The sequence below is a fragment of the Molothrus ater genome, chromosome 17 (genome assembly GCF_012460135.2).
Source record: "Molothrus ater isolate BHLD 08-10-18 breed brown headed cowbird chromosome 17, BPBGC_Mater_1.1, whole genome shotgun sequence".
Lineage (NCBI taxonomy): Eukaryota > Metazoa > Chordata > Aves > Passeriformes > Icteridae > Molothrus > Molothrus ater.
In genome coordinates, this window is record NC_050494.2 from 7,072,227 (window position 1) to 7,084,637 (window position 12,411).

Consider the following 12,411-nt stretch of genomic DNA (forward strand, 5'->3'; position numbering starts at 1 on the left):
GAGCCACATTTTTTTCTAACAACAAACTAAAAATAACTGTTCTAAAACTAGCACTTTCCTCATTTAAAATGTGGTTCCCAACTGGCTGTGCACAGGCCTTCTGGGAGCGGGATCTGCAGCCGCATCCGCTCCCTGCGTGCCCTGGCCCAGCGCTGCCGCGCCAGGTGCCGCTCACCCGCCCTGGGCTCCCGCGGGCACTGCCGTGGGTCTGGGAGTGCAGCGATGCACTCGATGCCTCTTCGTTTTATTTTGGTTTCTGACAGTTCTAACATCCTGCACAGTCTGGGGACATCTGCCCTGTGTTCTCCTCTTACCTGGTTTTATGCATGAGCAAGACCAGTTGCAGGGGTGATGGTGTAGGCAGCGGCGAGGAGGGGCAGGCTCGGGAGTTCAGACTTAACTTCATGAGACAGTGCAGTGCACCCCAGGGAAGCCTTTGGACCTGAGAGGGCTACGGAGAATGGGTGGGTGGGTGGCTCCGCAGAGCTCTGGTTCTCCAGAGCTTGTTTGCATGGCCTGAGGAAATAAATGGGGGAATGTGCCTCTCTGTTCCTGCTCCTGGGCTGGTCCTTGCGCTGTTAAAATGCTGTGTGTTGCAACACAGGCTTGCCTACCACTGAGGAAATCTCAGCTCATGACTGTTTCTTTGGGACCTGTTTCTGTCTCTTCAGGGTACCCAATGCACAGAGCATGGCTGAAGCCTGCAGTCTCTGTACTCACAGATTGCTCAGAACCTGGGCTTTGCCATGTTTTCCCTATGAGGCTGATGAATGCTCTCCACTTCTTTCAAGAGCTCTGGGTAATGAGTATTTGCAGCAAACAATTATCAGGGTTGGAGATCATTGTCCTGGTACATCAGTTTTTAAATGCTGAAAATAAATTGTTTCTCTGGCTTTAAGTCTGAGACGGTTCCTCTGTGCTGGTGCTGTGTTTGTTTGTGTTCAAGGCCAAAAGGTGGTTGTGCTGCTCATTGATGAATTCCCTGAAATGTTGACAGTACCCTGAGAGCAGCACAGGGTAGAGCCCGCTGAAATCTAAATAAGGTGGCCCAGATTCTGTGCTGACTTCTGTCTCACGTACGTCTCTGCTCCAGTGAGGTGAGGGTCAGATCAAGTGAGGTTTGGTCTCTGTATGAAATGCCGGCTGCCGAATAATACAGTGCTGAAATTGGTGGGCTCATGAAAGAAAAAGTATGTGCTGTTTCATAGGTAAAAAAGCCAGTTTTGTTCCTTCTGGGAAAAAAAAAAAAAAGCCCTTTGCTTTTTGGTGCATTGACACTCTATAATATGATATGGTGATTTCATACCTGTGACAGACAAGTGGCTACTGGAACAAGGTCAGTTTTAAAACTCTTTTTCAAAAGAAGCTAGCAGGCCTCCAGAAAAAGAAAAAAAAGGAAAGAAAAGGTTGTCTTTGGGTTAAGAATAACAGTTAAAATCCTATTCTTCCTAGCTCCATCCCAAAAAATACTATATTTTCATGATTTAAATGTCATGTTTGAACAAGTCATAGTTCTTTCTTGTGTTAAAGGATTATGAGAAAAGGGTCACAATTTACTGTTTGTTGTTTATATTGTCTGGTCAGCTTTTGGGCTTTTTTTTTTTTTTGCACATTAAAATTAATACTGAGCTAGCAAGGCTTTTTTTGTAGCAAATTTTACTTTTGTACTCATAATCACTATCCCATAGCAGTAAAATTTGGCTGGAAATGTTGCAGAGGGAATGTTTGTTTATTTGAAGTCCCTTTTTCAACCCACAGACTTTATTTCATTAGAAGGATTAGATTGTTCATGAAAGCTTTGAAACAAAACTGGACTTCAGGTGAGATTTAATCTGCTGTTATTCCTTTAAAGTACAATTACGTATTTTTTCAAATAATTAGTTTTTATATTTTAAAAGCCCACATTTTAAAAGCAAAGGAAAGCAGTTTGAAAAAGAAATGGTGTGGTGACACTTGGGTTCTTCTGACATCATGTCGCTGAAGAGTATTCGTGCATAAGGATACAGCCATGTATGAATTTGTGCTGTTATCTTTTAACCATGTGGTTATGCAACTGTGTTTGGGTTTACAAGCAGTGACACTTCTCTGCAGATAAGTCCATGCATATCCCGAGGCACAGGCCATTTTGAGTGATCTGCTTTCTTGAAAAATTACATGTAAAGATGAGGTGGGTGTGAATCCCAAGCAGATTGCTTGCCCGAGGTTGTAGGTGGACACGGTGTACAGCTCCTTGCTGTTCTCAGGATCTCTTTTGTCTCTGCCACCGGTCTATCCCATGGTGTTTCTTTGTGGAAGGGGTGCCCAATGGGGAGGGATCAGGCCAGCTTAGCCTCAGGCTGTTTGTTGCTCTGGGAATGCCCTCAGCAGCCCGTGCTCTTGGCTCTGCAGGGAGCAGGGTCCCTCCCCTGTGTCACCTTGCTCCCAGGTGTGTGGCAGTCCTGGGCTGCAGGTGAGGGCACAGAGCTCTGTCCTTTGGCTTGGCTGCTGCAGCATTCTCAGGGCTCATGCCTGCATGTCCCTGTGAGCTGTGCCACTTGGGAAGTCCCTGCTCTGCTCCAGCAGAAAAGCCAAGTCTTTGGGGCTGGATTTTGACTGCAAATTGCTGCAGACTTGGAGTGTGGGGTTGGACTTGGACTCAGCCGTTTCACCCAACACGAGCTGGGTGTCCACTGCCTCTCAGCTCTGTGGGACATCTGTCTCTGCAGTTGTGTCCAGTTTGTGGGTTAGTTTCTGCTCTGGAGAGCTGGGGAGGGCTCAGGCATGGGGCTCTGCTCCTGCTGGCAGCCACTGCAGAGACCCATCCTCCCAGTTAGTTCACAGTTTCCTTTTCATTTAGTCATCACTTTCTATTATTTGCGAAGTCCATAAAAGGAATATAGCACATTACAGTAATTTTCAATTTTATCCTTTGCTACAACTCTGCTTTCAGAGTCTAGTCCAAACCTTACTTTAGCCTGGCTCTGTATCTCTTGCATTTCTCTTTCTTTTACTGTCCTTTGTGCTGTGGCAGGAAGAAGGGAGTTCTGTTTTATCCTGTTGGGGAATGCTTGTTGGATGGCATTTTTGTGCTGGCTCTGGGTACCAAAAGTGGATCTTTCTCCAGCAGTGTCTGTCTTTAGTTACCCCACAGGGCTGGCTGGGATGCCTGCAGAGGGTCTAGGTCTAGCTGTGGGTCTTCTTGGTGATGCTGTTCCTCAGATCCTCTTGCAGTATGGTTGGAATTCTTCTTGCAAATGGATGTCTCAGCTCTTTGCCAGCGTTACAGCACCTTCTTCTGAGGGCCTGTGGGACACTGTGGGCCTGAGCAAGTGGTTGTGGGGCCCACAGCAGCCCCAGAGCTCCCTTAGCTGTTGATGATTCCTGGTGCCTGTGCAGCAAAGGGGGGTGCAGGACTGTGCTGGGAGGTGGGAGCACAAGGAGAGACTGTTCACAGCATGGGGGCTGTCTGGGGTGCCTGTGCCTCGGAGGCTGGGCATGGCTTTTGTGTTCAAACAGGTTCCCAGGTGCTGTCTCAGCTGCTTCCACACTGCTGACCCAACCTCGGTGGTGGTGAGGACACACACCAGAGTCAGCTGGGGTAGCTCTCCCCAGACCTCCTAGAAGGCATCTTTGCCAAAAAGGTGGGGGACAGACCCTGCTAAGCTGAGGCCCCTGCATTTTTCTTCTTGAAAGCAGGTGTAGTTGTGCCCTGGGGCATAGGAGAGGCAGCCAGCCCAGAGCTGGTCCATCTGCTCCAGCCCAAGGGCCAGGCTTGACTGGATCATTCATTGCTGCTACACCTACAAACTGGAAATCAAGGTGCTTTTCAGAAAGTGTCTCCTTTCTGCTGGGTGCCCCATCTCAGGATAGCTCACTGAACGCAAGGCAAGGTTGCAATAATACTCATTGCAGGAAGGGCAGCACTTCTGTGTTCACAGTCCTGCCCTCCTGCTCTTGTCTGGGAAATCTGCACTTGCCTCCTCTCTGCCTGCTGTGCCCTGTTCTGCTGTCCTGCCTTGCTCTGGCAGTGCCATCCACGAGCCTGAAGAAAATCAACCCAACAGAACTCATTCAGTTTTGACTCTGCTCAGTGCTGCACTTCCTGATTTCAGATCTCTTGTGGGAGAGCCCTGCCTTAGCTCACACTCCTTAGCCCACTGCTCTGGGCTAAGTGCCTGTTAGCACTGCTGTCACACTGTTGTGGGCAGGGGCTGCTCCCCAGACAGAGCCACCTTGCTTGTCTCACACTGTCACTGCTGTCACGCGTGCTGAATTTGGCCCTGCCTGGCTCATGATGGAAGCTGTGGCTGTGATGGAGGTGAAGCACCCATGGATTTGTGGCTGCTCTGCAGGAGCAGAGCTGGGAGCATCCTGACTCTGGATAGGGCACTGGTGTGCCAGGGCTGGTCACTGCATGGGCTGAAGTGGTCCTGTGCTTTGCTTATGGCACTTCTGTGAGCTTTGCTGATTGGGAAACCATTCAGGAAATCATGCAAGCAGAATTGCTTGTCCAATACCCTTTTGCAGACACCCCCTGCCCCTCTCTGTTGCTCTTCTCTGCTACAGTACTCAAGAGAACACCAAGGGGAAGGGGAATGGGCTCACTCCTCTTTGACACTGCTGTGCTCACCATTGCCTCTTCACATGAGGCTTTGTTAATCTCTTCCCAATTGGCTGTAGCCAGTGGCATTAACAACTGCAGGTGACTTGGAGCTTGAGGCCCTCAACTCACCTGAAGCTGCTGATGGCCAGAAGCTTTCCACAGCCAATGATGGGATGTGAAGGTAGTCGCCATAGAAACATCTTGGGCAATAAAAGGAGCCTTGAAAGCTCTGAATGCCTTTTGGCAGGAGCCCAAGTGTGAATGTGGGTACAGGTAGTGGTGTTCACCCTGCAGACCAAGGCTGTGAGTGAGATATTTGGAAACAGCAGCGGTGGGACCAAGCACAGAGCTGAGCACTGCTTTGGTAAGCTGGCACTTCCCTGAGGTTTTGATGGCAAAAGGGTGAGATGTGGTCACAATACTGGCCCGGCAGGAGGGAGCTCATTCCCACAGATGAGCTGTCCAGGTCTGTGCAGCAATCAGCCCCTCCTGGGTGCTGCAGCCACAGGCTTGGGGCAGCTTCGTCCCCAGTGCTGTGCATGGCAGCCCCTGGGGACCCAGCACAGCCTCTGCAGGTGACATCCATCTGTCTCTGGACTCCTCCTTGGGCACTGCTGCCCTTCCCTGTGCTCTGGTGAGCTGTGTGCAGGCAGACACCAGTCCAGGAAGGGCCCCATGCCCACCTGAGAGGTGCTGGAGCTGGGTGCCCTGGGCTGTGTCCCCTTGGCCCTGGCCTGGGTCTGCCCCCTTGGTGCCCCTCTGCTGCCTTTGGGGCAGAGCCTGGGAGCCCCTGGCTGGCTGTTTGCTCACAGGCTGGCCAGGGAGCCTGATCCTCTGCCCTGTGGGGCAGATAGAGCCTCTGGCCCCACTGTTGGCCAGAGTCAGCGAGGACAGATAAAGGCTTGGCTGGTCCAGAGGAACCATACCGGTCTGGCCGTGCCAGGAGGGAAGAGAGCTGGAAGCTGTGGGCCAGACCCTTGTTCTGGCAGCCTCCTGCTCTGGAATGGATGTTCTCTTGAGCCAGACAGTAACTCCTATGTGTGCCTGGGGATGCTGCACTCCCTTCTCCAGTGCTGCTTCCTTGCGTCTCTGTCTGTCACACTGGGATTATCTCCCTCTGCTCCTACTGCAGCTTCTTCCCGGAATCCCAAATCCCCAAAATGCTGTTTCTCCAATAATCCTTGTCATTAAAAGTGGCTCCTAAGCTCCGAGCACCTCCTCCTGTCCTCATCACCCTCTCTAGAGAGAATCAGTTTGAGTTGTGCACATACTAACAGTGAGAAAATCATCTTGTTAACCTGGGCCAGGACACTGTTTTCTTCCACCCCCACCGCTACCAAACTGCAGAGTTACCCTTGGATCTTTCTGTATTTTCACTATTCAGTGTTTTTGGCTGTGTGAAAATGTGCTTTATTTGCTATTGTTATGGCCCCAGCTAGGCATGTGGCTGTTGACATGTGACAGCAGTTGTGCCTGTGTGGACAGGGAATTGTTTCCCCTGCCACTGGAGTCTGGAAGGTCGAGGACAGACAGGTGAGGAGGGAGGGATTGCTTTGAGAGCTGGACTTCACCAGCTTTCTGAGCTTGGCTGCCTTCCCACTTATGAAATACAGCTAAACCTTTTGATGGCAGGTAGGAATAGCTGAGCATCAGCAGAGTCCTTAAGAAATTACATCCCTGCTTAAACTTTTCAAAAGTCAGCTGAACACCCGTTTGCTACAGCCCTCCCGGGCTGTTTCCCAGTGGCACAGTGTTTTTTCCAAAATAATTCCTGCTGCAGCAATACTGTCCCAAGGCAGGGCACCCATTCCCTGGGCACCCTGAATTCTTACTGTGGCAGCTCTGGGGGGTTGTGGTGGTGTGTAAGGCGAGCCCCCAAAGTGTAGTAAAAAAAAGGGCAAGGAGACCTGCTCCTTTTTTAATGCCTTTATTTATGAAATCAGCTCTGTGTGCTGCTGCTCCCTTCGGCGACGTGGAGGAGGAGGTAAAACAGCTTTGCTGTGTAGCAGAGCTGGGGCTTCCATCCTCACGAGCATGCCTAGGAAAACTGCAAAGTTCATTGTCCGAAATCCTCATCCTGGTCCTGTTCTGGTGAGGTTATGGTGACAACCCGAAATCACACCCACGGAATACGGCAAGAGTTCCCGAGTAGGACATGTCACTCAGTCCCTTACACCACAAGCTGGCTCCTCTTTTTAGGGTGTTCTTCTCTCGAATTGCACATTGTGTCTCAATTTACATGTTACTCACATGTCACCTTCTCTATGGCTAAAGCCATTTCGGGATGAAATGCACAGGCAAGGGGCCGCTGGGTAGGGTGCCCAACAACACTGACAGTCAACAGAATCAACACATTCAACGCGGTAATTAACATTTAACAACCAACAAACAGGGCAAACATCGATTTACTGAGTTCTCCTATAAACTTGTTCATTACAGCGGGGCCAGGTCAGCGGGGCCGGGCCGGGCTCCGGCTGCTCCCGGTACCGGGAGGGGGACACGGGCGGGGGCTCCCGGTACCGGACGCGGGCGGGGGGATCCCGGTCGGGCCGGTGCCGGCAGAGGGAGCCAGCCTTCCTCCGTTCCTGTGCGCAGCCCGCCGTGCCAATTAACCAATTAATGTGAAAGAGAGGTGAGCTGTGAGCAGGGTCCTCCATTGGGCAGTGGCTCTGTGGTCTCGCTGAGGCTGAGAAGTGACTGTGTCTTTCCCAAATCCCTCTTTTGTGCTTTGTTGCCCAGATTCACCTCTCAGGTGAGCCCTTGGGTGGGTTTGGTGTGGCCCAGCTTTGTGCAGGACAGGGGCAGCCTCGGTGGCAGGTGTGGCAGGGCTGATGGCAGCGCCTCGGCCGGCTGGGTGTGTGGGCAGGGGACAAGCCCCAGGTGTGCAAAGGGCTGGGGCTGCCACTCTGAGTCCCCAGAGTGACCAGGGGCTGGGGCTGACCCTGCAGATGGAGAATGGCCTTGCCCAGGAGCTGGGTTAGTGGAGGCAGAGGAGGGTTTTTGATCTGGAGCTCTGCAGTCCTGCCTGGAGGACTGTTGTGCTGACAGATGATGCTGCTCCTGTTCTTGGTATCACAAAGCAATGGACATAAGGAGTGAATGCAGGCACTGAACCCTCCCCAGATGGAGTAGCCACCACAGGTGAGCATTTTTGGATTTTTCTCTTAAAAAGCAGTTTTGTGTAATGGGAGACTTGTGTCTGCTGGGAATGATGCTGGAGCCCTCAGCTGAGGCTTTAATTGGTTTTGCACCTCGGGTGCTAATGTATTTCAGTGGAGAGATGGGACGTGGGGTGGTGCTTGGCTGCTCCAGAACTGGAGATGTGAGCTCTCGTCACAGGACTGAGAGGCTCAAGGCACTGTGCAAGGAGAATGGCAGCTTCTCATTCTGCCACTCTGCTGCTTTCTGGTTAATGCCTTTGGAAGGGTGCAGTCTGATTTCCTCTGCTCTGGCTGTGAACGTGGCCTGTACTGGTGCAGCCAAGTGTTTTGAGCCTGTTGTGGGATAGCCTTGGTAAGCAGCTAAGCCCCACACAGCCAATTATTCACTCCCTCATTCCCAAGTGGGTCATGGGAAAAGGAAAGGAAGAGTAAAAGCAAGAAAATGTGTGGGTTGAGATAAAAATGGTTTAATAAGTGAAAGTGGAAGAAGAGAGAAAGAAAACAAGGGATGTAAAGGCAAACACTGCCTTCTCTGCATGGACTGATGTCCAGGAGTTTCTGAGCTAAGGGTGGCAAACCCCCCAAGATCCCTCCTCTCCCTTTTTGTTGCTGACAGGGACAGGGTAGCTTTGTGGTTGATCTGAGTAATCCACTCCCAAACTCTTGTGCACCCCCAGTCTGTTTACTGGGGACATGGTGAGAAGCAGAGAATGCTTTAACACTGCAAACACCATTTGGCAGGAGCTAAAATATCAACGTGTTACCAGTTTTGTTTTGGTCACAAACCTAAAACTCAGCAGCAAGTAAAGCTAATTAACTTCCTCCCAGCCACACCCAGTACAGTTAAACACCTTTTAGTGCTCATACTGAGGGAGATGCCTTGGAAAAGAATCCTTGTCAGACCTGGGCAGCCGGAGAGGGAGCCTCTGTCCTGTGGATCTGCTGGACAAGGCACACTCAGGCTGACCAGAGGTGTGGGGTGCTGCCAGGCATGGTGTGTGTTGGGAGAAGCTGGAGAAACAGCAGAGTGCTGGAAAGCAAGCCTTGGTAAGCAGGACTGTGTGTCAGTGGTGAGCTGGTGTAGGTGATCCTCATGCTTCAGAGGGCTGGAGCTGGCAGGACAGGCTCTGACCTGGGGCTGCTCAGGGCTGCTGCTCAGCATCTCCCTTCAGCTCCTGGCCACAGGCTCCAGTCAAGTTTGTTGCTTCTAAGGAGGCATTTTCCAAACCTTAGTCTGTCCCAGAAGGAGAAAATCCTGCAGCTGAGCTTGTATTGCTTATAGTAAGCACTGTCAGGGTTGTGAAAAGCTGCTGTGAAATAGAAACGATAGGGAGGGACTGTGAAGCACCAGGCTGGAAGCCTTTTCTTTAAACTGCAGCTGAGCTGGACTTAGGCAGAGGTAGGACACAATGTCTGGTCCTGGTTTCCAGAAGGCAGCACATGCATTTCCCTTGTGAGAGATCAAAGGCTGGGACTGAGACTCATCTGTATCTTTTTTATATCTAGTCCATCACTGTGCTATCTGGTGCTTCCCAAGTATATATAGAAATGGCTTCTTTTTTTTTCTTTGTCCTCTTCTAGACAATGCCTGGAGTCTTTGATAACTTTTTTATGTTTCATATGTTTTTGTGTGTGAGGTCTGTCTGTACCTCTGTGTACCAAGATGTGGAAGCTGTTTGATGAGTGAATGCTCTTGGTGTCCTCCGCCATGGGGGCCCAAGGAGTGCCCAGATGCAGTGCTTGTGTCTGGCTTGGTCCTGAACCTCTCAGAGGTTTGTAACCAGCCCTGCTCAGGGCAGCTGTGTCTTGTTTTTCTGTTTTGGAATCACCATGACTGTGTGTTCAAGGTGTGAGTTTGGTGTCACACCCTTGTGAGGGGTGAGGGGCAAGACATGTACAGCAACTCAGAGGCCCAGGGGAGCTAGAATGGCTTCATGGCTGGACACTGCTTGGCTTTGGATGCCCAAACTCTGCCTGAGGTTGCTGCCAGCCCAGCAGCCTGAGTTAGGTGGTGGTTGGAGAGGAACACGTTTAGTCTGTGCTGCAGTCCTGGCTGACACAGTCCAGTGTCCAGCTGGAGCAGTGGGGGCCTGGAGATCGGAGTGGCAGCACACAGGGGGTGATGTGCAGTTTGGATTTCAGCACTTGTGCAAGTGACAGCATGGATTGGTGGGCTCTGGACTGGGGATTTGGGGCTGTGTGAATGGGTTCTGATGTGACTGTCATCAAGGGAGCTGGGAAGGAGTGTGCAGGGAGAAGTGAAGCAGCCCAGAGGACAAAGGGAGTGCAAGCAAGGGTGTGCAGAGCAGTGACAGAGCAGGATGCAAAGGGTTAATGTGTGTGAGGGTGACAAAGCTGGAGGAAAACCACACAGGAGGGTGGCTGTGGCTGTACATGTGTCCTGCCACCTCTGCCTCCTCCAGGCACAGAACTGCTTTGGGGGGAGTGGGGGTGCCCAGAGCCAGGGTCTGTCTGTCTGTCTGTCAGTCTGTCTGTCTTTGGTTGTGGGGATCTTTGTCAGAGTGGCTGCTGTACTGACTGGAGAGGGTTGGGTCAGGGGAGTCCTGTGTGTGCCCTGGGTGTTCTCAGGGAGATCCCTTGCTGAAGCAGTGCCAGGCTGGCAGCCTGGGCTGGGGCAGGAGGACTGGGAGCTGCAAATGGCTGCTGCACCTGCCTGTGTGAGTGTCTGTGCCCCCTCCTGCACACCCACACTCCCACATGTTCCAGCACAATCCTGCTTGCTCACGTGTATGTATATCCCCTTTGCTCTATTCTTTCCCATGCACTTTGTCCATCTGCTTTTCTGTCCTCCCTGTTGCTACTGTAATCTCTCTTTTTCTTCCTCCCTTTGTTGCCTGGGCTGCTTTGCTGCCTCTGACTTCACCGTGTCCCTCTTTATTCCTTTTGATAATAATAACATTAGAACCTACATACAAGGCCCCAAGGTCCCAGCTTTGTGCAGATACATGAGGAAAGACCCTTCAAAGCCTGGTGCTGGCTTGAGAAGATTCTCACAGCCTCACTATTTCCAGGAGTGTCAGAGGCAAAGGGCTGGATTGTGAAATAAGCCCCGTGCAAAACCTCATGCTGCGTCCTCTGTCCATCCAGGAATGTCAGAAGTGAAGATGCCAGTCTTGTTTGATGGAGTTTTACACCAAAGCCCTGAACCCCTGTACCTGATGGAGGAACTGAATGATTAATTCCCCTTTATCAGTTGTGCTGAGCAGAGTGGTTGTTCCCAGGGCTCCCAGTCTGTCCCTTCCTCTTTGTGCTGTTGGTTTGGTAGTGACATTAAAGTGAAGCTACTTGCAGATTCTGTTCCAGTCTGCTGTGTTCACGTGCTTCAAGCTTTCAGAAATGTTCTCCCTTTCAACTGCAATTTGCACATTTGGCCTCTGCTGAGAGGTGATGCTTCAATGGGATGCTGAAGTCTGGTGGTTGGGAAGCAGTGTTTCTGTGATGCACTGAGCTTTGCATGTGTGATACCCACTGTATTTCCTGTGCTTGAAGGCCCTGTGTGGCTGCTGGATGCTGGTTCACAGTCTGCAAATACAGCACTGGGGGAGTGGTGGAGGAGGAATCAAATCTTTTTCTTCACTCAGCAAAGTGGTCAGAGTTCCTTGCAGAGGGAATGCTGGTGCTGTATTCTTGCAGAATCATATCCAGAGACCCACAGATTTGTCATAAGGATGTACCTCTGCTGTGCTAGCCCATCACAATTCAGAGCTAGCGAAGGGCTCTGAAATCAGGAGACACATCTAACACTTTTTGTCCCTCTTAAAGCCCTCCAAGGAATGTACTTCCAGTGTGTAGTGGTCTCTTTCAGCCTTGTTCAGCCGCACTCCAGTTTTCTGATGCTTCCACTTCAGCTTTCTCATAGGTGAACCTTCTGTTATTTATGCCTGTGTCCCAAATCTCCTTGCTGAGAGCTGGATTTGGGAAAAGAGCAAGCAGTAAAATCAAAAGCCATCACCTGTTCCTATGGTTTGCTGCTCTTTGCAGCCCTTTGAGTTTATGTACAGCAAATGTCTGTTGCAAAGTCTGTCCCTGCAAACAGCAACAGGTTGTTTTGGGGTATTTGCTTCCCCTGTGATTTCTCTTTGAGCAGCATGACTCAAGAACAGTAGAAGGAGATGGGGGTGGGCTGCAGCAGCAGGACCCTCTGGTTTTGTCTCTGCAGTGAAGGGGCTGTAACACCTGTGCCAGCCTTTTCCTGGGCACTTTGGAGCCTTTTTGCCAGCATTTACATCAGTCACTTTGTTGGAGCTGGCTGTCAGCAGGGGCCAGGGGCTCCCAGAGCAGGTGGCCAAGGTCTTTCTTGCTGAGATGTCTGGTCCTGCCCCAGGCTCACCACCCTGGGAAAGGGAAGTGGGTGGTGTTAGCTGTTGCTGCCCCTTGATGCCCTGCACCTTCCTGCAGCACTCAGGAGAGTCCCTGATAGCTGAAAGTGGAGGAATGTCGCTGTCGAGGCGGTCACGACATAAAGCAGAGACTACAAGCAGTCTCAGTTGGCAACACTTTATTATTGCACATGCCTGATTTTTATACACTTTCCAATTGTTTATGCTTCTTCTATCTTTACTATTGGCCACAATAAATCAACATAATACTATTGGTGAGAAGTTATAGTGACTTAACTAGCTTTCTAAAAATGCTTCATCCAGCTGC

General features: G+C 50.9%; 1 protein-coding gene across 1 annotated transcript in view; it reads left to right on the forward strand.

Annotated features, from left to right (window-relative positions):
* The window catches only part of CDH22 (cadherin 22), a 77,971-nt gene that overhangs the window by 1,002 nt on the left and 64,558 nt on the right, over positions 1-12,411 (forward strand). The gene's annotated exons all lie outside the window — the stretch shown is intronic.